At 37.8% G+C, this 23608-nt stretch overlaps 1 pseudogene; it reads left to right on the top strand.

Moving 5' to 3' along the window:
* Nucleotides 1-15424: 15424 nt before the first annotated feature.
* On the top strand, nucleotides 15425-17120 carry LOC114707593 (annotated as a pseudogene).
* The last annotated feature ends 6488 nt before the right edge of the window (nucleotides 17121-23608 follow it).

Here is a 23608-nt window from a genome sequence, read left to right on the forward strand (position 1 = left end):
CCACGTGGAACAGCAGGGAGCATTGCACTTTAACAGCTTCCAATAGCAAATATTGTGCTACAATTACGTATTTGTGGGATTGTTATTTTAGTTAATTATATACTCGATTAGACACCGTGGAAGAATCTGTCAGTTATGGCTACAAATAAATGTTTATTTTTGTAGCTCAAGATTTTATAACATAATAAATGAACAGGAACTAAGAAAATTTAACCATTAGCCTTTGTGCGTCATCTAATGCTATATTTTTAATAGTATTTTTTGCTTGGCAGGTTTAATAAACATGGTGGTTCAAGTACTTCAAAATTCACAAGACCCAGATACTCAGATTTTTATTAAAGCAATTATGTAGGAGTGTTAACTTCCATCTGACAAATGCTTTGAGCGTAATTACCTTAAAAAATAAAATTCTCACATAAGAATAAAAATGAATTGAAAAATAACTTTTAGAACTACTAATAATCAGAGGAAAGTCAATATAGATCTTTTATATATAGCCACAAGTTTAAAAAATCATAGAATGAATATTCATTATAAGACTATGATAGAACAATAAATATTAGAAAAAGAGAATGTGTAATAGAAATGCTAGTCAATTATTAATATTTGAATGCCCAGCATAATTTCTTCATGCAGTATATACTTAAGTATACACTTGTGTGAGCTTTTTTTCATCTCACTTCTTTTAACATCAGAGAAGTGGGACAAAAATGACTTTTAATGAAATAACTGCAATGTTACTTCTAATAGAATTTTGCAAAGTCACTGTCTTCCCAAATGCCACCATGAAGGGAGAATCATCTCTTCTTTGTCACCCAGGACAAGCTGCCAAACTGAGGCTCCTGGTTGAAACTTATGTCCTAGCACTGTAAAAAGTAGCTGGTGTTATTTCTCTATGTTTTCCACCAAAGTATGTGGTGTCCTCAACATGAGAGGCTTACCGCTTATTCTGGTATACAACAAAAGAATGGCAAAAGTTTGTATTGTTTGAGCGGCTTCTGGCACTCACTGACTAGCAACTCATCAAGTAGTAAGCCACACCTGGCACTGGGAATTTGTTTGGTAAAGTGGCTATAGGTGTTTATAAAATGCTCAGCTTAGTTTTTTTTTTTTTTTTTTACATTCTCACAAAATTTAAAATTCATTCACAGTGATTTTTTTTTTATTTTTATCTTATCTGCTGATCAGTGGTAGCACACCCATTTAATTCCAGCACTTGGGAGTTAGAGGTCAGCATAACTCTGAGTTCAGGTCTAGCCTGGTCTACAGATCAAATTGCATGGCCAGCCAGGGCTAACACAGTGAGACTCTGTCTCAAAGAAAGCACTGCCTTGATTCATCTATTATAGTTAATTCATAAACTCTTAAGTATCATTTCAGATTCTGCTTATGTTATAGAGTCATTTCCAGAAATAGACTCATACCCATGCATACTCTATTCTCTCTGGTTCTATTGCAGAAGGAAATAAACAAGCTGATGCATTAACCTTCCCTGTTTTTACTTCTCCAGAAGAAAATTGGGAAAGGGTATGCATCTGTCATGTCAGATGGATCCACTGAAATATCGATTCCTCTTGGGCTCCTCTGACAGGGTGCCATTAGGGACAATGGCTGAGGGTGAGGAGACAGCGAGGAGTCACCAGAAGGATGGCAAACTTCAAGCTAAAGGAAAAAAAGAGAACCTATCATCAGAAGTCAAGTTTGCAAACCTGGGGCCAAGTTAAGGCCCCGCGCACCAAGAAAACGTTATGCTATGAAACTTGCAGAGCCCTCTGTCCCCTAAGAATGTTTTTCTGGCAATGCTAGCTGCTTTGACCTGTGTATCTGTGGTGAGTGCCCCTGAGTATTTGTATGTTCTTCATCCTTCTTAGCTTCAACTTGTATATTGGATAGATCTAGCTCCAGTTATCTTTACTAATAATTCTGTATTTATGCTTGGACCGTGGGACCATAACAGACTCATTCAATTATCTGAAAAAGTGGACTATGTTTAATTATTTCCTTGAGATTTGAATCATTTCCCATTTGCATAGGAGTTCATAGCATTTGTATTGATAGTAAAGGGAAATATAGGTTTATTTTCTACAAGATACCAGAACTACTAATCATATGGGTCTCTTTTCAAGCCATTCTCTAGACTTTTCTGCTCAATATAACACTGTAATACGAGTACTGGGTGTAGTTTGGCAGAATATTACACACAATGTTTACACTGTTCTAATATTATTCATTATGTTTGTAATTTTTTGCTTATAGATTTATCTAGTACATCTCAAATCAAAACCACTCTGGATGTCCTTCATTTAAAAAATAAAGGGGTAGATCTCTGAAAATGGTTCAATAATGGAATTGTGTGAGGAGATTACTAAGTGCTTGTGAGAAAACTCCAAGAAACCAAGATGAGAGTCTAGTTGGTTCAGTTTCTTCAAAAACATGGAATTTTTTTTTGACTATGATCTCATGCTCCTTCCAGGTGTAGTGGGTAAGACTGAATTTATTTCAGATTATTCATTACACCTGGATATGATTATTTGTTTATAGGTTTCTATGGAAGAACTTGTTTTTACCACAAGACTTGTCTGCCACATGTGGCTTGCCTTTGTGAGTAGACAGTTTACTCATGTGATTTTCTTACCCCTTGGTGTATAAATTATCTGATTCTCTGAATAAAGTTGGCTACTGCATGAGACTTTAATCCACCTCATTTATCAGATCCATTCTCCCAGGCCCCATTGCCTCTAGAGCATTAGACAGTCCTGAAAAGATGGTTTTCTCCATGTGGACTGGCTTTTATAGTACAAAATCATGCAATGTTGGTTGCTAGACAGGTCCACTAACCACTTCACCCAGCTATGTATCTGTGGACTACAAATGACAACCAGTTAGTTGAGATATACCTATGGGTGCAATAATGATGTGAATGTTATGAGTTATGAGTATGTTTTACATACATTGCTAGTGATATGAAGAGACACTATGATAAGAAGGTTTATAGAAGAAAGAGATATACCAGCTTCTTACAGTTCCAGATAGTGAATACAAGGTCATCATGACAGGAATTATGGCAACAGACTGGTAGGAATGGTGCTGGAGCAATAGGTGAGAACTCATATCTTGAGACAAAAAGCATAATGAAGAAAGAAAGTCCCAAATACACTTCTAGTTACACACCTCTTCTTATAATACCACACCTCCTAATACTTCCAAAATAATTGCCCAACTGGGTCCTAACTACTAAAGCATATGGGCCTATGAGACTATTCTTACTGAAAGCACAACAGTGACTAACCACTTTTTGATTGGTATTAAGATCCAAAAAACAGGAGAAAAAAAATGCATCAATACAGGAAATATGGAGAAGAACCCATGGCTGACAAACTCACAGGCCCCCAGGGTGAACTGACCAAAATTCCTATGCTAAATGGGCATATCACATTGTCCTCTGAAATCACATATAGACTAGTGAGCTCTCAGTCCTCATCAGAGGAATTTCTTATTGCAGGGAGCAGTGCTTAACACTGGAAGCTTTCAAAATGCAAGGAGTGCCTGGAGTTCCAGGGTAAATGTGTGAGACTTATATTACACTGCTGGAGATGTCTTTCTTTATGCTGTGAATGTGTTGCTCTGATTGATTGATAAATCAAATGCTGATTGGCCAGTAGCCAGGCAGGAAGCATAGTACAGGCGGGATAAGCAGAGAGAAGAATTCTGGGAAGTGGAAGGCTGAGTCAGGAGACACTGCCAGCCATTGCCACCAGGAGAAGTAAGATGTAAAGATATCAGTAAGCCACGAGCCCCATGGCAAGGTGTAGATTTATAGAAATGGGTTAATTTAAGATATAAGAATTAGATAGCAAGAAGCCTGCCAAGGCCATACAATGTATAAGAAATATAAGTCTCTAGGTGTTTACTTGGATATGAACAGCTGCAGGAGCCTGGTGGACACAGGAAAACTCCAGCTACATTACACTTCCTTCTAAGTCACAGAAACCATTCTGGAATAGGGGGTAGGAAAATTTTAAGAGCCAGCGATTAGGGAGCATTGGAATAAAACAGTGTCTTCTGGACATGGCAGTACTGCTACATTTAAGAACTCTGAGATCAAGCCAGTCCATATCCTAGCATTGGAGGGAAAGGGGATCACTGGCCCCAACCCCTGACTAAGAAGCTTCTGACAGTTAATGGGCTTCTACATGACTAAGAGTCAGTGTACTTTATAGTGCTGATGACAGGTAGGTTGAACAAAACTTAGTGGATGGCCCCATACCCATGAGAATTTGGGAATGAAATCTTGGCCTACGCAGGTATTGTTGGTTAATTTTACTCTTTGTGGTCCCACTACCCAGCTCCCAAATAAATACACTGAGACTTATTCTTACTTATGATGTTTTGCCTCTGGGCTTTCTAGCTTTCTTTGTTATATATATATATATATATATATATATATATATATATATATATATATAATCTTTTTACTTTGTAGTTGGCTATGTGACTGGGTAGCTGACCCCTGTTGTCTTCCTCTCCTCCTTTTCTTGCTCTTTGCTCCTCTTGCTCTCGATTTCTCCTCTTATTTATTCTCTCTGCCTGCAAGTCCTGCCTATTCTCTCTCCTGCTTAGCTATTGTCCATTCAACTCTTTATTAGACCAATTAGGTGTTTTAGACAGGCAAAGTAACAGAGTTTCATAGAGTTAAACAAATGCAACATAAAAGAATGCAACACATCTTTGCATCACTAAATGAATGTTCCATAGCACATATGAATGTAACACATCTTAAACTAATATTCCATAACAAGACACCAAGTTGGAATAGTTGAGCATGAATAGTTGAGCATGAAATTCGGGAGGATTTGGGAGAAATGAAGGGGCATAAGATCTCTATACAATGCATTCATGTATAAAATTCTCAAAGAATTAATTAAAATGTATTATTTAATACTTCATTGTTTAATGCTGTTATTTTGTTTTATCTTTTAAAGGAAAAGTGTGAGAAAATCACACTCTGCTTTGTGTGCACTGGAAGTCACTGTCATTGCAATTAATCTCTATGAACATTGGACTAGGAGATTTTTGGCTGCAGAGTGATATGATGGACGGGACTCAGTTTATTCACTTATATTTTTCAACCATTTCCTTTTTTTCTTCCATAAATGTGAAATACTGCCTTGATTCTTAATGAGACTTTTGACAAATATTTTTATTATCTTCGGGAAGAAGGTAATCTTAATTACCATTTAATGTTCTGTCTATTATGGGGAGTAAATACCTTGCAAAGTACCCTGGAACCTGAATAAAACATGAAAAACTAGAAAGTCATATGATTTAGATACCTAATTTTAAGGAGATTCATTATTATTTCCCTATATTCTGTGGCCCTCACAGATAGTGCATTATATTTCAACACTAATGTATGGTTGTTGAAACCTGTGTTTGTTCAGATGAAATATCCTTGGAACAGTGACAGCAGAAAGCCAACTCCATGTTTTGGCCTGGGCTTCTTAAGGGTTATCATTTGATGCAGGCATATGCTTTTTCTTGGTATGGCCCAGGCCTTTCATATCAGGAATTTGTCCAGCCACCACATCTCTTTTGGAGCCAGAGCATCATCATGGAGGTCCTTGCCCACCTCTCTTTTGGTTTGGGCATCTCTGGGGTCACTTTTTGTCCCGCACACACTACTTTGTTTGCTCTAGGCCTTTTTTCTTTAAGTATTTTACAGGCACACTTCTGCCTTTGGGTCTGGGCTTTATAGTGGTCATTGTTAGGTCTAGGAACACTTCTCTTCTTTGTTTTGGTCCAGGAATCTTTGGGGTCATGTTTAAATCTGGGGTACTTCCACTTTTAGCCTGGGCTTCTTCAGGATCCATCTCTGGTTTGGCTACTTTCATTATATGGTTTCCATTTCGTTGTGTGTGTGTGTTCAGTGTTTAGCCTGGGTACATACCTTTTATGGTCCTGTACCTGTTTCTCTTTAGAGCTGAGGTAGTGGATTCTTTTGAGTTCATGTTTGTCCAAAGATACATTTTATTTAGCTTTGTTTTATGGGTAGCCTTTCTGGAAAAGAAAAAAAGACAGGTAGATGTTGATAAAGAAAAATACTTGGTGTCCTCCAACATTTAAAATGTACTCAGAATATCACTGCCACATCCCCAGGGAAACATGCATAAACACAGACACATATAGCTCACAGTCTAGATGAAGCAAATTATACATTGCACAAATAGAATAAAATATGTAGGAGAGAAAGGTGGTTGGCAAAGTCCTTCCAGTTACACAGCTGTTGTGTGAGCTCATGTGGAAAGACTGTTGCTTCCAAGTAGAGAGATCCAAGTAGGGGAATCTAGAGAGAATCCCAACAAGATCCCATGTAGTTTTTCCTTCCTTCTGTGGTCAGATCCCTTGATGGACTATTACAGATAAGAGAAACAACAGACTTTATTCTGCCATATGTCTAAAGGCTGTCTTGCTGAAGGCAGTTTGGTTCTTCACAAGGCTTCAGTTCCAGGTGTGGGGATGGTGTCCTCTCTCTGTAGGTCATACATGGCATGTTCTGGGAGGATGTCCCTCTAGTCCTTGCTATTGCAACTCTTCTCAATATCACATCTGTGTTGTACATCAAAAACCCCTCAGACACTGAATTGTGCCCTAGTCACTCCTTTCTAGAAAGTCCCTTGCCAAGTACATACACCGATGTGAGATCAGATCTTCATCCAAAGAATTTTCTGCAGTAACTTACCTGAAAGGGATTGCCACCCACTTTCTCCTGATTTTAACTCCTACCCCAATATAATAGACTCTGCTCCCCTCATAAATAAGGCACACCCATAACCATGATAGTGACCCCTTATGTGAGGTCAGAGAGGCCAGGCCTCACTCTGTTTTGGAAAGCTCAAAGGCTGTCCAGGCCCACAGGCGCCTTTTAGGCTGGTGCTTAGGAGAAATCCTTGATCATTTCTTGGGAACATCTAGTCTTCTTTCAGGATTTTGGGTACAGAGCTGATTTAAAAAGTTGGCCCCCAACTTGTTCCTTAACCACCCATTAAATACAGTTTGAAGTAGGACTGCCCAGAAAGCACATTACCATGAATTTTCCCCACCTAGCCCCACTGTGGTTGTTGATGATTTCTCAGAATATGATTATTGGAGAACAGCATAACAGCAGAGCTTCATCATGTCCCAGTTTGGAAACTGGAGTCCCGGGACAGGTGCTGGATCTGCCTCAGCTGCTGTCACTTATTTTCAGAAATACTGATGGAGATTAGTAGAAGAAAAAAATGGACATACATACCCACCCCCTGCCACACATACACATGGACACATAGTCATCCACAAATGTATTAACACATGTTTCATAAATGAAAGTATAAATATGAAAAGTAGAGGAACAGAGGGTATGACATCAATGTCTGTGGCCATACAGGGAAGGACTTATGAGCTGACTGTAAAGATGATTGTTTCCAGGAAGGTTCATGTCTAGAGAAGCCCCAGAGAATGTCCCAGTGAAGCACTCTCTACCTACCTTGTGCAACATGAACTCTCTGAGGGGATGTTATAGGTGGGTGATGTAAGTAGTTGATCTTTAACCTTTGTCCTACATTGTGTATTAATTTTCCTTCAATTAATAAAGTCTCCAATTCCTTAATTTTTGTCTTGACCCATTTTTCATTCAGTAGTGAGTTGTTCAGTTTCCATGACATTGTAATTTTCTATTGTTCCCCTTGTTGATTTCTAGCTTAATCCTTGGTAATCAGATAGATTTCAGGATTTCAATTTTCTTTTTTTGGTTAAGACTTGCTTTGTATCTGAATATGTGGTCTATTTTAGAGAAAATTCTATGATATCCTGAGAATGTGTATTCTGTTGTGTTTGCATGAAATGTTTTGTAAATATCTGTTAGGTCCATTTCATGCATCATGTCATTTAGCTCCATAATTTCTTTGTTATTTCTTTTTCTGTTGGTGAGAATGGGGTATTGAAGTTTTCCACTATCAGTGTGTGGGTCAATATATGATTTAAACTTCAATAGTGTTTATTTTATGAACTTAGGTGCCCTTATGTTTGCTTCATAGATGTTAAGAATCACAGTGTCTTCTTAGTGGAGGTTTCCTTTGATGATTTTCTAACGTCATTTCCCATCTCTTCTGACTAGTTTTGATTTGAAGTCTATTTTGACAGGTATTAAAATGGCTATACCAGCTTGCTTCTTATGCCCATTTGCTTGGAATATCTTTTCCCACCATTTTACCATGAAGTGATGTCTATCCCTGATGTTAGGGTATGTTTCTTGAACACAGCAGATGAATTTATACTATATTCACATCCATTTGCTTAGTCTGTGTATTTTTATTGGAGAATTGAGATCATTGATATTGACAGTTGTCATTAAGTTTGTTGATTCTCATTTTCTATTTATGTGTGTGTGTGTGTGTGTGTGTGTGTGTTTCTTTTAAATTGCTATTCTGGAATTATTTATTTCTTTTGTTTTCTTGAGTATTTTTCAACTCTTTGGGTTGGTGTTTTCCTTCTTATGCCTTCTGTAATGCTGGATTTGTAGATAGATATTGCTTAAATATGGTTTTATCATGAAATGCTTTTTTGATTCAGATCTTTTGCTTAAACTTCTACTAAGTATACTATAAAGGATGGCATCTGTGATTGCCTACAGTTTGTAGAACAGAAATCTGTCCAGATCTTTCTGGTTTTTTGAGTCTCTATAGAAGAATCAGTTGCAATTCTAATAAGTCTTCCATATATGTTACTTGGTCTTCTTGCATTGCAGCTTTTTTTAAATCATATTTCCTATTTAATTCCATTGATTTTTTTTTTTTTTACAGAGAGTTCATCCAACTCTTTTTCAATTTTATTTTATTTCATTTTACAATATAATTTAGTTCTACCTATCAGCCACGGATTCCCTTGTTCTGCCCCCTCCCACTTCCCTCCCTTTCCCCCCAGCCCACCCCCCATTCCCACCTCCTCCAGGGCAAAGCTTCCCCTGAGGATTGAGATCAACCTGGTAGACTCAGTCCAGGCAGGTACAGTCCCCTGCTCCCAGGCTGAGCCAAGCGTCCCTGCATAAGCCCCAGATTTCAAACAGCCAACTCATGCACTGAGCACAGGACCTGGTCCCACTGCCTGAATGCCTCCTAAACAGATCAAGCCAATCAACTGTCTCACTTATCCAGAGGGCCTGATCCAGTTGTGGGCACCTCAGCCATTGGTTCATAGTTCATGTGTTTCCATTCATTTGGCTACTTGTCCCTGTGCTTTATCCAACCTTGGTGTCAACAATTCTTGCTCATACAAACCCTCCTCTTTCTCGCAGGGAGGCTACCTGGAAAACAGGACCCCAAGAAAGACACGGGGATCACCAATGACAGTGAAATGGATGAGATCTACATGAACAGCCTGGACATGAGTGTGGGTAATGAAGGGTGAGGGTGGAGGAAAAGAGAGCTTGTGGGAGCGGGAGATCCCAGCTGGATCAAGAACAGAGAGGGAGAACAAGGAATAGGAGACCATGGTAAATGAAGACCACAGGAGAATAGGAAGAAGCAAAGTGCTAGAGAAGCCCACAGAAATCCACAAATATACCCCCAAAATAGACTGCTGGAAATGGTCGAGAGACAGCCGGAACTGACCTACTCTGGTGATAGGATGGCCAAACATGCTAATTGTCGTGCTAGAAACCCCATCCAATGACTGAGGGAACTGGATGCAGAGATCCATGGTATTGCAGCTTTTAATGGTCTTTCTTTGTCTCTACATGTAGTGATTTGATTATTATGTGCTGAAGAGATTGCCTTTTCTTGCCCAGTCTATTTGGTATTCTGTATTTATCTTGCACTTTGATAGACATCTCCTCTTTCAGTCTGGGGGAATTATCCCAGATTCATTTGATATTTTGTGCCATATTTTTAGATTTCAAATTTTCTTTGACAGAGGTATCATTTCTTCTATTGTGTCATTATTGCCTGAGATTGTCTCTTCCATCTCTTGTATTCTTTTGGTGAGGCTTGCAATGATCAAGTTCCTAATTTTTTTTCATTTCCAGATTTCCCTCAGTTTGGTTTTTCGTTATTGATTCTTTCCCACTTTCAGGTTTTGAACTGTTTTATTCTTTCCTTCCACTGTTTGCTTTTGTTTTCACACATTTCTTAAGGGATTTATTCATTTCATTTTTAGGGACCTCTATTATATTCATAAAGGCTATTTCAGTGTCTTTTACTTGTGCTTCCATTACATTGTGAAACTTGGGTCCTGCTATGGTAGAGTTGTCGGGCTCTAGTGGAGACATATTGTCCTTGCTACAACTGTGTTTTTAAACTGGCATCTAGGCATTTGGGCCTGGGAATATTGTAATTCTGGGTGCTGATTTTATATAAAGCATTAAATCATAACTAAATAGTTGATACTTTAACAATAGAATGCTTTTTATTTTTCAGAGTTAGTCCCTTTTTTTTTATTTTATAACAACCAATGCTTTGTATTCTGCTTTACATCAAATAACAGAATTATGTTTATGGGCATGTCAGAACTAATGGAACTTCCATCTTTAACAGTTTTTAATGAAACTTGAAGAACAATTTTGAAAATTAAGCATTCTAAAACAGCATAATTCAAACATATGGTAATTTGGTGCTATCTAAGGAATGACAGTAGGAAACTCTTAAAATGTTTAATTTCCACAGTAGTCTCATTATAACACAGAAAGTTTTGTGCTTAGAGTAAAAACATTAGAGTTCATAGTCGACACATTTCAAATATAAGCTGAGATATTTTTATGGCTTTAGCTTTATTATTTTTAAGTAAGTGTGTGTGTGTGTGTGTGTGTGTGTGTGTGTGCATGTTCATAAATTTCTCTTAGACTACAGAGGCATAAAATATCCCAGAGCTAGAATTATAAAAATTTGTGAGCAATTTGGTATGAGTACTGTGAACCAAACTAGGGTCTTCTGGAAGAACGGTACATGATTTGGATCACTGCCCATTTCCTCAGCCCCAGCTAAGGCTCTTGCTTTCCTCAGTTTTCTTTTCTGTTACATGCATGCTGTTGTGGCATATGTCTTACAAAGGGCACACCTTTTGTCCTTTAGAATCAAGGCTGCCGTGAAGTTTTGCAAGGTCACTAGGGGAAAGCACTTTCGAGACAATTTTGATTAATTATTAATCCATGGCTTATAGGTTCATTTTTGGTTTGTTGCATGTCCAGAGAGCATTATACCTGTAAAATTTACATTTTACATTCACACAAGTGTGCACGCAAGCAAGTGTGTGCATGCATGTGCAAGCACACACACACACACACACACACACACACACACACACACACAATCAATAATTAGAAAAATGTAGGCCTGAATTTGAGGAAGAGCAATGGGTTAGATTATAGGAAGGAAAGGGAGGTGGGAAATGATGTAACTATAATTTATTTTTAAAAATAAAGCAAATTCAAAATATTTTATTTATTTATTTTTTCTTTCTTTATTAAGAAATTTTCTACTCACTCTACATAATCCACCTCCTCTCTCCTCTCACCCCCCAGCCCTCCTTCCCAAGCTACCCCACATCCCCACATCCCCCAAATCGATGTCTCCCATGGGGAGTCAGCAGATCCCAGCGCACTGAGCCTAGGCAGGCCCAAGCCCCTTCCCACTGCACCAAGGCTGCACAAGGCGCCATACCACAGGCACCGGATTTCTAAAAGCCTGCCCATGCACCAGGGATGGATCCCGACCCCCCTGCCTGGGTGCTCCCCAAACAGTTCGAGCCAAACAACCGTCTTCCATATCCAGAGAGCCTAGTTCAGTCCCATGAGGACTCCTCAAAATATTTTAAATGTGCTATATATTCACAAAGAAATATAAGGAAAATCATAAGAAAATGAAATCATGAAATTTGTATAAAAATGTATAGAATCAGAGATTGTTATGTTAATCAAAATACATCAGACTCAGAAATATATACCTCATATGTAGAATATTTTTTAAATTCATTATATGTGTGTGCACATGTGTGTGCGCATGCGTAGGTTGTGAAGCCAGAAAGTAGAACATCACAGGAATAAAAAAGTTCTTCTGGTATTGGTGGTGATAGTGGTGGAGAATTGAAGCCAATATGTCAAAACAGGCAATGGTTTGGGAGAAGTGAATCGGCGAGAGCATAACAGAGGGATGAAACAATAGGGGACGCAGCTCAAGGCAGGTTGAATAAACACAAAGCACAATGTGGATGTGCTGTAGGGAGATATGGATCTTTTCATCTTTATTTGCAGCATTAAATTGTAAGAGAATATTGAAGAAAAGAAGTGTGTCAAGACACAACTTATCCAGGTCATATACATACACATCCATAAAATCTCCTTTCTCAAAAACTAAATCAAAACAAAGCAAAATACATTTTCCTTCATTTACCTGTAGTCTTGTGAGAGACACATTTTAGAAATCACAAACTGCAGTTTCCTTATTTCATTTAAAAAACCTTTTGATATAAAAATGCAATACAGTATGAAATCTATGTTGGAGTTTCTAAACTATTATTTTAATCATTAAAGCACAATGTTTTATATTTTACAACAATCGACTATTTGCTTCTTCCCTTTAGTTCTATATATCTCAAAATATTTCTGGATTGCTGAGTTTGTAATCAGTGGCCATCTACTTTGTCAAGAGTATTATTTTTGCATACTAATTGATGCATTTGGTACTTGATTCACGGGCATCTGATCAGCATTTCAAAAATATTCTCAAATTATTTTATCCTAAATTGAAGTGAGTTTTTAAATATTATTTTGGTGGGCTTACAGCTTTGCTATGAATTCATACAAAATAGACTTTATAATTAAAGTGCTGACACAATGTGTACTATAAAAGCATGAACGGGCTTGCTATAAAAGTACTTATGATTGCTCTGGCTTCCTTTGCAGAGCTTGTGCTACTGTAGCAGCAGTTGTGGCTGCTGATAATAGTGTGCCTTATGTATGGTTCATATCTGCTCATCAGATGCTATTTTTGCTTTTCATGTTGCTCAATTTTTTTTTCTCTTGTACTTAAAGTTGCACTCACTTTACATTCCTGTTCTGGAAGATCACTTGTCATGAGCAGCCTCAATTAAGCTGAACTTCAATATGTCCAAGTTTTCAATAAAGCGATTAATTAGATTGGACAGCAATTGCCTTTGACATGTGCTGTCACATCCTATCAAACCAGAGGCATTTGCAGCATAGGTGATATATAGAGTTTAGATGGAAACCTTACAGACAGACCTTCAGGAAATGTAAGAGCTGTTTGAAATAAAAAAGGAGGCAAATTCTGCTGAAAGTGGTACACCCTCTCCCCTGGAAAAAGGTAAGAGCACAGAAAGCAAGGCTGTAAGCAGTCTTCAGAGAATGAGGTGATGTAAAGCATGGCGTTAAGAGGAAACTTCATCAAGCCTAGAGAGAATTGATAATTACAGCCTGGATTTTTCAGGAGACAAGTAATTTTAACCTAAAAGAATGTTAACAATGTTCAGCTTGTTAAATTTGTCACTCAGTAGTTAAGGTCAACTATTATGGATAACCCTGCTTACTGACTGATTTTTAAGGGACTGTTTCCTTAATGTGGACATGTACTTTTCAGTTCTTACCCTTTCTTTATTCTTTATTTTGATATTGGTGCTGATTTCCTTGGTCATTAAATAAATATACTGTTGCATCTATACAGCAACCATATGATGCTTCATAGTCTAAATCAAAGTAACAATCATGATGGGGAGAAGAGATGAGCAGTGGGTTTTCAGGGGGATGACCTTTGGAGAATTAGGCAGACAATATAAAGGCTGCACCTCAGTACTGCTTTGGGTACTCCTGGTATAGAAGCTGGCTACCAACCTTGTAATCCCAACATAAAACTCTCTCCACATGTCTGCACAGTCCTATCAATATTCTAATCTTTTCATCGTGTCCTGTGAAGGAAAAGAATTTATGAACAGCCGTGAATGCCGAGTGACATGGCTGTCAAAGGTGCTGAGGGTAAGGGACACTCTGCACTTAGCCCTAAACAAGGTATTTCTACCACACGCTCAAAGACTCAGGGAACCTTAGACAAAGAGGGCAGGGACTATGCAAGAGCTGGAAGACAGAATAAAAGGTTGTGGAAGGTCACCCTGTAAAATCAAGATAACCATTACAATCATCAACTCACAATAGCACACACAAGATTAGCCCTGTCAGCAGTCCTGGAAAGGGAGGGGCTCATGGGGACCTACTGATGAGCTATTAACTATCAATAGATTCCAGCAGATAGGGAATCATTATCTCCTGCTGTGTACCCACTGCTGGACCCAGGAGGCGCTAACAGAGAGCTCCAAATTGACAGCTACACAGACAGCCATGTTTCAAATTACTGGGTCACAAAAAAACAAGCAAACAAAACCAACAAATAAACATGGATTTGAAAGAGAGAAATTTGTAGGGAGGAGGGGTAAAAACATGGATGATAAGCAAGGGAGGGTGAAGTGCTGTCAGCATACACTGAATATATGTTTGACAGCTAACAACAAATTAAATTGATACAATACAATACAAAACAATTTAAAGAAAACAAGTGGTTTAGGAAATAGTTTCAGACATACATTTACTCATAAACTTATTCTCACTTATTTGCACATGTGTTGTCTGTGGTTGCTTTCATGTTACAATGAGAGAGCTGAGTATGATAGTACAAACCATATCATTAGTTGGAATTTATAATTAAGTTGCTCCCATGGCTTGAAGAACATCAGAGCTTCTTTCATAGTACCATTGACAAGTGAGGAGGTAAAGGATCCAGAAGGCTAGAAATTCATCCTTTGAGGCGAGAAGCTACCTCTAAGACACTCTCAGCTATCAGTATGGATTCTCATCTACACCTATGTCCTGGACATCATAACTAACAGAATCGAAGACTCTTACTGAATAGGATTCCTAAACATCAGAAAATAACTGTATGGGGACAGGGGTACAGATGAGGTGGAGAAAAATAATTAGTAAAAAAATAGCAACAACATAACAAGTAATCAGTATCAACTGAAAGAGGAAGAAAAATCACAAAATTGCTTGATATGTCATTCTTCAATGAAGCTTTAAAGAGGGGCAAACGATGTGTAAAATGCCAATCTTTCCTTCCTTTCAAAGCTTCCTTGGTATTTACACAAAACTTGTCAGCAGGCCAAGGAATTATTCCCCAAACCTGATAGATATTTTTAGTATTGTAAATGTTATACATAATGATTTAGTCATTTTTAAAAGACATGAGTTTTTAAAAGTTACAAGGAGCTCTCCATTGGCCCTCGCTTGCTTGCTTTTGCTTTCATCAAGGTCAAAGAGACTCTGGCCATAGTTGTGGCTGGGAAGGAAGGCAGACTGCCGCTCAAGGAGAGTGAAACTGAAGGTGGTCAGAAGATGTCAGGAGAAGGTGAGCTGCAGGAGTAAACTCTAGCCAAGGACCTAGTCATGAACAAATATAAGATGAGGGGGGCAGGTGACATTGCCCAACAGGTACTTTGATCTTTGATGGAAACTTCCAGTTTAAGTGTGTCAGTATTGAATCCTTTGAGGGAAAGATGATGCAATGATTGTAGAAGAGATAGGGAAAATCTTCAAGAAAGAAAGGGAAATGAAGAAATGTATTACCTTTCAAACCAGCACGTAAGTAAATAACTGTGTGTGCCACTTATCCCTTATGAAGAGTGACTATGACTAAATACTCAAGGAAGGTGACTTGTTAAACATTGACCTTGGGATCCATGTGGATAGCTTTATTGCTAATGTGGTTCACACTTTTGTAATATTGGTATAGCTTAGGGGACCCAAGTAACAGAGCTATCATTAAGGCCAATCACCTTTATACCCAACCTAGAAAACAGAATACACAAGTGACAGAAGCCTAGAATAAAGTCACTCACTCATTTAATTGCATAACAATAGAAGGTATGCTTTCACACCAATAAAGTAGCATGTAATCTATGGAGCTAAAACTATTATCCAGAATCCCACAGACCAGTAAATAGATAGTGAAAGGCTATTTGAGGTATGTGAAGTACCTCAAGTTTATGCTGTGGGTGTCTTCTCCAGCTAAGGAGAAGGCAAGGCCAAAGATGCAAAATGGAAACCACCATTTACAAATGAGACCCCCCTATAAACAATATGGCTTGAAAATGAAATCTTCACATGCCTTTTTCAGTGAGGCCAATGAGGTTTTGATGTCATGCCTTTTACTTTAAGAGCGTTTGAGGATGAGAAGAAGGCTTGAATGGCAGTGTGTGCCATGTGAGACCAAAATGAGCCATCTTAGAAATAAGACCACAATGCTTTCACCCTAAAATTAAGGCCTAAGATTTCTCCTTTTGGGAATAGGCCATTAGTTGCTGAAACCAGTCAGTTCAGATTCCAGAAACCAGGAAGTATAAAAGTACAGAGTCACAAGATAGTCACAAGGTAATGCCTGCTGGACTATGGAATGTCCTCTCCCTGGTTTCTAGGGTAACTGACCACAGAAATGCCCTCACCTGAGAGTAGCCAATGAGAAATGGTGGCAGGCAACCACTCCCTTAGAAGTAATTTCTAGAAGTCCCTAGAAGCGAGCCAATCAGAATTGTACCTGTACTAGCACCCCTAAATGATGTAACCTTGTGATTTTTTTCCCTTTAAAAGCTGAGCTTGCAGATAGGTGGGCACTTCCTCCAGCCTCCACTGCATTGGATGTATTGGACGAAGTCCCTGCCTAGGCATGTATTGCTTTTGGATATCCGGAATTAAACCTTGCTTTTGTATTCCGGCATGCTCGTCTTTGGTGGTCTCTCTGGGGGTCACGATCTGGGCCCAACAGCCAAATATGAGTTACCACAACCACTTAATATTTTCTATGAGAAGGAGGGTGAGTTTGTAGGCCAGTTTAAGTTTACAGTTCTACTCATGCTCCATGGCTCCATGTGGATAACCAGTGGTTCTTTTGAGTTTGACCTCTTCAAGTCTGAGATGAAGACTCTTCCCTAGACTTCTTCAAGTTAGAAAAACTCAGGAAAAAAAAAAAAAGACGGCAGCTAAAACTGTAGAGAATACCAGTGGAAAAACAGAAGAGAATGAAGCTGTGAATTGATAGTCTCACTTTGTAGCTTTTACTGTCTTGGAACTCAATAGGTAGACCAGGCTAGCCTGAAACTCAAGGAGAGCATCTTGCCTTTGCCTCCTGAGTGCTGGGATTAAAGGCATGTGCCATCATGTTCGCCTTCCTTTTTTAAATATTTGGACTTCGCTTCTTTGAAAGAAAACCCAGGAGCCACAGGAGTAGACTGAAACAAAGCAACTTTGTGAATCGGGGGTCTTGGATGACTTACTGGGGGTTTGTAGAGAAAGGTTTCAGTTTGTACCTCTGGAATGCTGTCTCAGGGAAGCAAAGCTCCCACTAACTTAAGAGGTTTTTAAAATGACATGGCATTAAAATAGATTTGGATTTGCTCATAAAAAATGAATAAAAGCCACAAGGAAAAAGCTAGAAATTAATAAACAATGTTGTCAATTTGCATGATCTTGCTAACAAGCCTGTCTTGATAATAATTCAGGACATTTGCATTTAAATTCTTGAGGATTTCCCATGTATTCATTGCTCATCTTGCACTCACATGTAATGGTTGCTATGGGTGACCCAGAAATGAAACCAATCATGGCACTGTAATTTAAAACTAAAACAGCTGGCAAAAATCTTTCCTCTCCGAGCATGTTGTCGTAGAAGTAAATGAAAAGGTCGGGAGACTTTTCATTTGCCTCTGTGATAACATGAGCTACTTGAACTAAGGAACATATTAATGTTTCCTCTGAAGTTTTCTATTACATGTCAGGAGCCCCATTCCAAGATATCACAGTGAAGGTGATAGAAAAAGACAGATGATAGAATGAAACGGTTGGTACTAACACAAAATAATCAGGCATCTTTATACTTCCACTTTACATTATAACAGGAAACCTGATTAGATTCTGTTTCTGTGGTTTTACCTAAAAATAAACCTAGCTCAGGAGGAAGTTTTTGTCTATATGTGCTGATTCCTATAAAAGAATTTCTTTTAAAGGCACAGGTACATCACACTCACAAAGGTTTAATTCTTGCATACACAAAGCCAGTAAGTGCCAGAAGGGATTCCCATGTGTCATTTCATTCATTGAAATACACTAATGAAGTCTTTTCTTATAAAACAAGCCTTCATTTGTGATCATGAACATGATCATTTACAAAACCATAATTGTGAAATATCATTTTAGTATTGTCAAAGCAAACATTATAAAGCTTTGTATTTAAAATTAGAAGACAGGAATATCAGCTCACCTTATACATAGAGATTTTAAAAGTTCATATGGCATACTAAGTAGAAACTTTGACTGTATCTGCAAGTGGCCTCCAAATCACAGTCCTTTTTAATAATCCTATATTTTAGTTAGCTGAAATAAATACAGATGCTTCTCAACATATAATGAGGTTATATCCTGTAGACTCATGATATGTTGACCATAATATTAAGTCAGGAAGCAATTATTAATCCTATGACTGATTCAGTCAGAATTGCTCCATAAATGTTCATGTGCTCAATACCCACTTGTCAGGTGGTGGTACTGTCTTAGGAAGTTATGAAGTATTGAGGAAGTTGATCACTGAGGATAGGCCTTCAAGCGTCACAGCTCAGCCCTGCAATAACTCTCTTGGCTTCCAGAGCTACCAACATGCAATGAGAAGCCATCTTCCTCTTCTGCCACTATGAATGGGGACATGCATTTCTGGTAGGAGGAAATGCCCTCTTAAATTGTACCAAAACAGCTCTCTCCTGGTATTGCTGTCAGGTATTGTGTCAAAGTGATGAGAAAGAAGAGCAACTTCCTCCTCCTCCACCTCCTCCTCCTCCACCCCCTCTTCTTCTTCTTCTCCTTTTTTTGAGACAAGGACTTTTGTGTAGCCCTAGCTGTCCTGGATCTCACTCTGTAGACAAGACTGGACACAAACTCACAGGGATTTTCCTGCCTCTGCCTCCCAAGTGCTGGGAATAAAGGCATGTACTACCACTACCCAGCCAAAATACAACTTCTAAGTTGCTGGACATTATAGTTTAGAAACATGATGTGCTGTTTTAGCAAGGGTTTGCCCTTATAATTCTGTGGCTAACAGGGCTCTCTAACTTTGTGCCACAGCGTTAGGAGAGATGCTCAGACAACCTTATCAACAGCATGGGAGAAGATCAAAATTTAAACTTGTAATGTAGTTTCTGCTGAGGGCATATAGTTCTTATGCTACTGTAAAACTGAGAATTGTGAGTTGAACCATAATCATGAATAGTCTATAGAATACAGAAGGTTTGCAATTTTAATATTAACATAAAGAAATTTAGAGAGACAAGATTTATATACCTAATACTGTTTAAATTATTGTAGATTTTTATTACATATTTAATACATATTTATAAATATTTAATACAATGTTAAAGTATTGTAGATTTATATTAAATAAGAAAATGCAGAAATGTTCTGAACAAAAAAAAAATCAACTTGAAAGAATGATATAGATGTCATGTTTAGGTCCAAACAGTGTACCATTGCTGATTATTTGCATTTCCTTTAAAGTTTGGAAGCACAACCTGTTGGTAAATAAAATAGATATGATCATCCACGTAATACTTCTGTAATTGGTAAAATCAGGGCAATTGTTGGCCATATGCAGAAACATTTTTGGTTGTTGTGGTTGGGAGAGGCATTACTGCTGGCTACCAGTGATCCTAAGTCAGGGATTTTGCTCAGAATCACACAATACACATAGAACAATCTTCCATAATAAACCATTTTCTGGCAAAAATGATTAAGAGGGCCACTGTTGAGAACCCTTACATTTGGTTAGTTTTATATCATTGATTATAAATTAAGTAACATACATAGTAAAACCATTTCATCCAGTAATTTATCCTTCAGATCTAATTACAGACGAAAGCAATGTATACAGGATTATTGAAGCATAGTAAGGCATGAAAAAACGAAAAAAGGTGAGCAAATATGATATTCATGAAGAAGCATTGGTTAAGGGATACACCCACATGCACTTGTAAAATGAGTATGTGTATGATTTGTGTTTTATTATAGAACTACCTGATACATATTAAATAAAAATAGGTTAAGCTTAGAAAATGGGGGCTGAAGCATCCATGTTCTTGTTCTTTCACAATGTGGAGGATCTGGGAAGAACAGACCAGGTAAGAGAGGATGTTTTATTTCAGTTCTTTCCAATAATTAAGATATCAATTCTTCAAAGAATAAATAAAAGGAGCAAGTATTTGATGGAAAATATCTAAAGATTCTTTAATAAGTAGAACAAATAGTTTAAGATTTAATAAAAATAAAGGTGTAAGTCATATTTTTACCTATATTGTCAACTCCTGCTAGGCAAGCATCTGTTTTGTTTAAATGTAATGACCATTTATGAATTTTTATAAGAAGCTGGTTTTCCAAGACACCTACAAAGGGAAATGAAGCACTCTCCCAAATATTTAAAAACAGCCATTAAAGAGGGGAGGGGACAGACAACAAGAACAATCCTACATGGTAAGAATGGAATTCTAACTGACTGGATCTGTGCAAATTGTTAATTAAAGTACAGGCTAATCTTGTAAAAGTAATTATTTTTAACATTAGACACAACCAGTGAGAAAATAAGAGACTGATTTTTCTCACTGCTACAACCTCCAAGATCCACTGCTGTGTGGTGTTTCTTCCAAGTTTTAATAAGGAATTTGATGATAAACGGTTCCTGCTGATATTTTTAAGGCAGCTGAGGTTAGAAGACAAAGCTCTGGCTAATAATTGTGTATTAGAAGGAAGGAATTGAAGCATGCAGAGAATGACAACAGAGCCACTCTTGGTTTTGAAAGATCCTGTCATGCTATGTTTTAAGAGCTCCTTAGTTTCATTATTGTTGCAAATCTGAAAGTTAGCGGTCTCCCATTAGCACTCCTTTCCAAATAATCTGTGTACCTACATATTCGGTTGTCAATCACGTCAAAGGAATTACTGCCTTTAAAAATAGCTGTATACCTGTGGCTACAGCTCAGTGTTAAAGAACTTTTCTAACATGTACTAATACCCCTTGAAGTCAACATAACAAATAAAACCAAAACATATGGAGAGGTGTATTTAGAGTGATATTGAAAATTTTGAGACAATAGAACTTAAATTTAAAGACGTGTTAATCGTCCTATCATTATGTAATATAGTATGATACAAATAGGTCCTTCTGTTACAGGTTATACTGCTATCCAGACACTATTCAAGTCATCACATGAGCTCATGGTAATACTAAATACACATTCACTTGCTATATTTCTAACCAGAAAAGAGATATTTTATTCCTAAAAGAGTATGTAAGTTATTGATTATTTAAAAATACTACCAACATCCTTGTAAACATGTAGTCTGTTCCTGTGGTCTGCTATTGTTTTGTTGAATAAAGTAACTCATCAAGCCAGCATTTCATTCCTTTAGATTTACCTGTAATTAATATTGCCCGTATGCTTTCTTATGCCTAATTCTGCTGAGCAGCTTATGACGGAAAAGACCTTGAGGAACAGCAACATGGTATCTTTAAATTAGACAGATCACAAAACATACAAGGCTAGTGGAAGAAAAACAAACAAACAAACAAACCAACAACCCACTGTATTAAAACTTTTAAAAATCAATCTACTGAATCACCATTTTAGTAGATATGTGAAAAAGGATGATAAAATATTTACAAACACTGGGGAGGATTTTCTTCTCAACAGGGATTTTGATAAAATTCCTTTGGAGTGTTGCATGTGTTATTTCCTCTTGGTGTGTTTATGGAGAGCAAAGCTACCCTACAGCTAGGATCTTCTGCAGTGCAGGGCTTTCTCTGTGGTTCGGCATGATGCCTAAGCTGCAGTGTCATTTTAAACATTGTTAGGAAGCCTCTGTCCCCCTATGACGTCTATAGACCAACACCAAGGAGCTGACATTTAACTAACAAATTTTCCCTTAGATGAACGATTTGAGTCAAGTGGCATAAAATGACTTCAAAGTGCTCAGAAATTGAATCCAAGAGTCAGATTATGTTGAACAGCAGCCTTCAGGGGCTGTTTTATATCCATGTCAGAAGTTCAACTTTTCTTTTACTGAGGGACTTATGGACTAATGCACTAATGCATTATTCTATTGCATTCTAATATGAATTGGAGTTTGCAAAATAAAATAGCTCCAACATTACTGGGATTACACATTAGCAGAGCAAATAATGTCAAACAATGTGCATCTTATACACCAAACTGCATAATCTTGATAATCAGAATGCTTCAATCATTTGGTGATAGTAAAATAATCAAGTTAAAGAATTACTTGATAATATTACTCTTAAAATCTCTTTATTTTCCAAAATGTTTTTACTTTAAAATAAATGTTGATTCGCTACAGTTAAGAAATAATATACAGAAATCTCTACCCTTCACTGAGTTCTTCCCAATGGTACGTTCTTGCATAAATATAGTATAGGAAACTAGCCTTGATATAATCCTTTGATCTTACTCAGATAATATTTGCATTTATTTCAGCAGTCAATGCAGTGAAAAGGAAATTCTGTCAGTACATGAATCCATTAGGCTCCCATTTATAAGTATATTCATAGCCTTCCATCACCTCCCCAAACCATAGCTTCTCTTGACAACAACATGCCCCCTATATGCATAGCTGTGACATTTCAATGATGCTATACAAGTTGTGGAGGGATGGCTCAGAGGTTAAGAGAATTTGCTGCTGCAGAGGATCTGGGTTGGAGTCCCAGCACCCACATGGCAGCTTTTGTCCTCCTATAACTCTAAGTACGGCAGATTACATACCATCTTCTGAAGTCTATGCACACTGAATACACACAGGACTCATGCATACATTCAGACAAAACACTAATATACATAAAATAAATCTTCAAAACCAAGAGTGTTATAAAAACAGAATCATATAGGACCCAAGATTTTGGGATTTGGTTGTTTTCCAGAGAGCATAATTTTCTGAGTATCCAGATGCAATTATGAAAATATCAATGTTTCTTCCTTTTTAATGCTGAGGGTGATTTCATGGTGTTGACAGACCTGTATGTGGAACAATTTACCCATTCAAAGACAAAGACTTTTTTTTTTTTTTTACTAATTTTCCTTCCTTCCTTCCTTCCTTCCTTCCTTCCTTCCTTCCTTCCTTCCTTCCTTCCTTCCTTCCTTCCTTCCTTCGTCCTCCTCTTTCTTCCTCTCTCTCTTTCATCATGTGTATGCCTCTCTCTCTCTCTCTCTCTCTCTCTCTCTCTCTCTCTCTCTCTCTCTCTCTCTCTCTCTCTCTCTCTTTGTGTGTGTGTGTGTGTGTTGGCACTGCCTTTTTACTGGCTATGTGTGAAGGTCAGGGAACAGCTCACAGGAGTGCATTTTCTCCTTCCACCACGTAAGTCCGGGGACTTGAACTCAGACTGTTAAACATGTGGTAGCTGCCCTTACTAGCTGAGCCATCTCACCTGCCCTGCATATATTCTCTTTCATGCTTTGCATACAGTTGTTACAGTTGATA

The sequence above is a fragment of the Peromyscus leucopus genome, chromosome 3 (genome assembly GCF_004664715.2).
Source record: "Peromyscus leucopus breed LL Stock chromosome 3, UCI_PerLeu_2.1, whole genome shotgun sequence".
Classification (NCBI taxonomy): Eukaryota; Metazoa; Chordata; class Mammalia; order Rodentia; family Cricetidae; genus Peromyscus; species Peromyscus leucopus.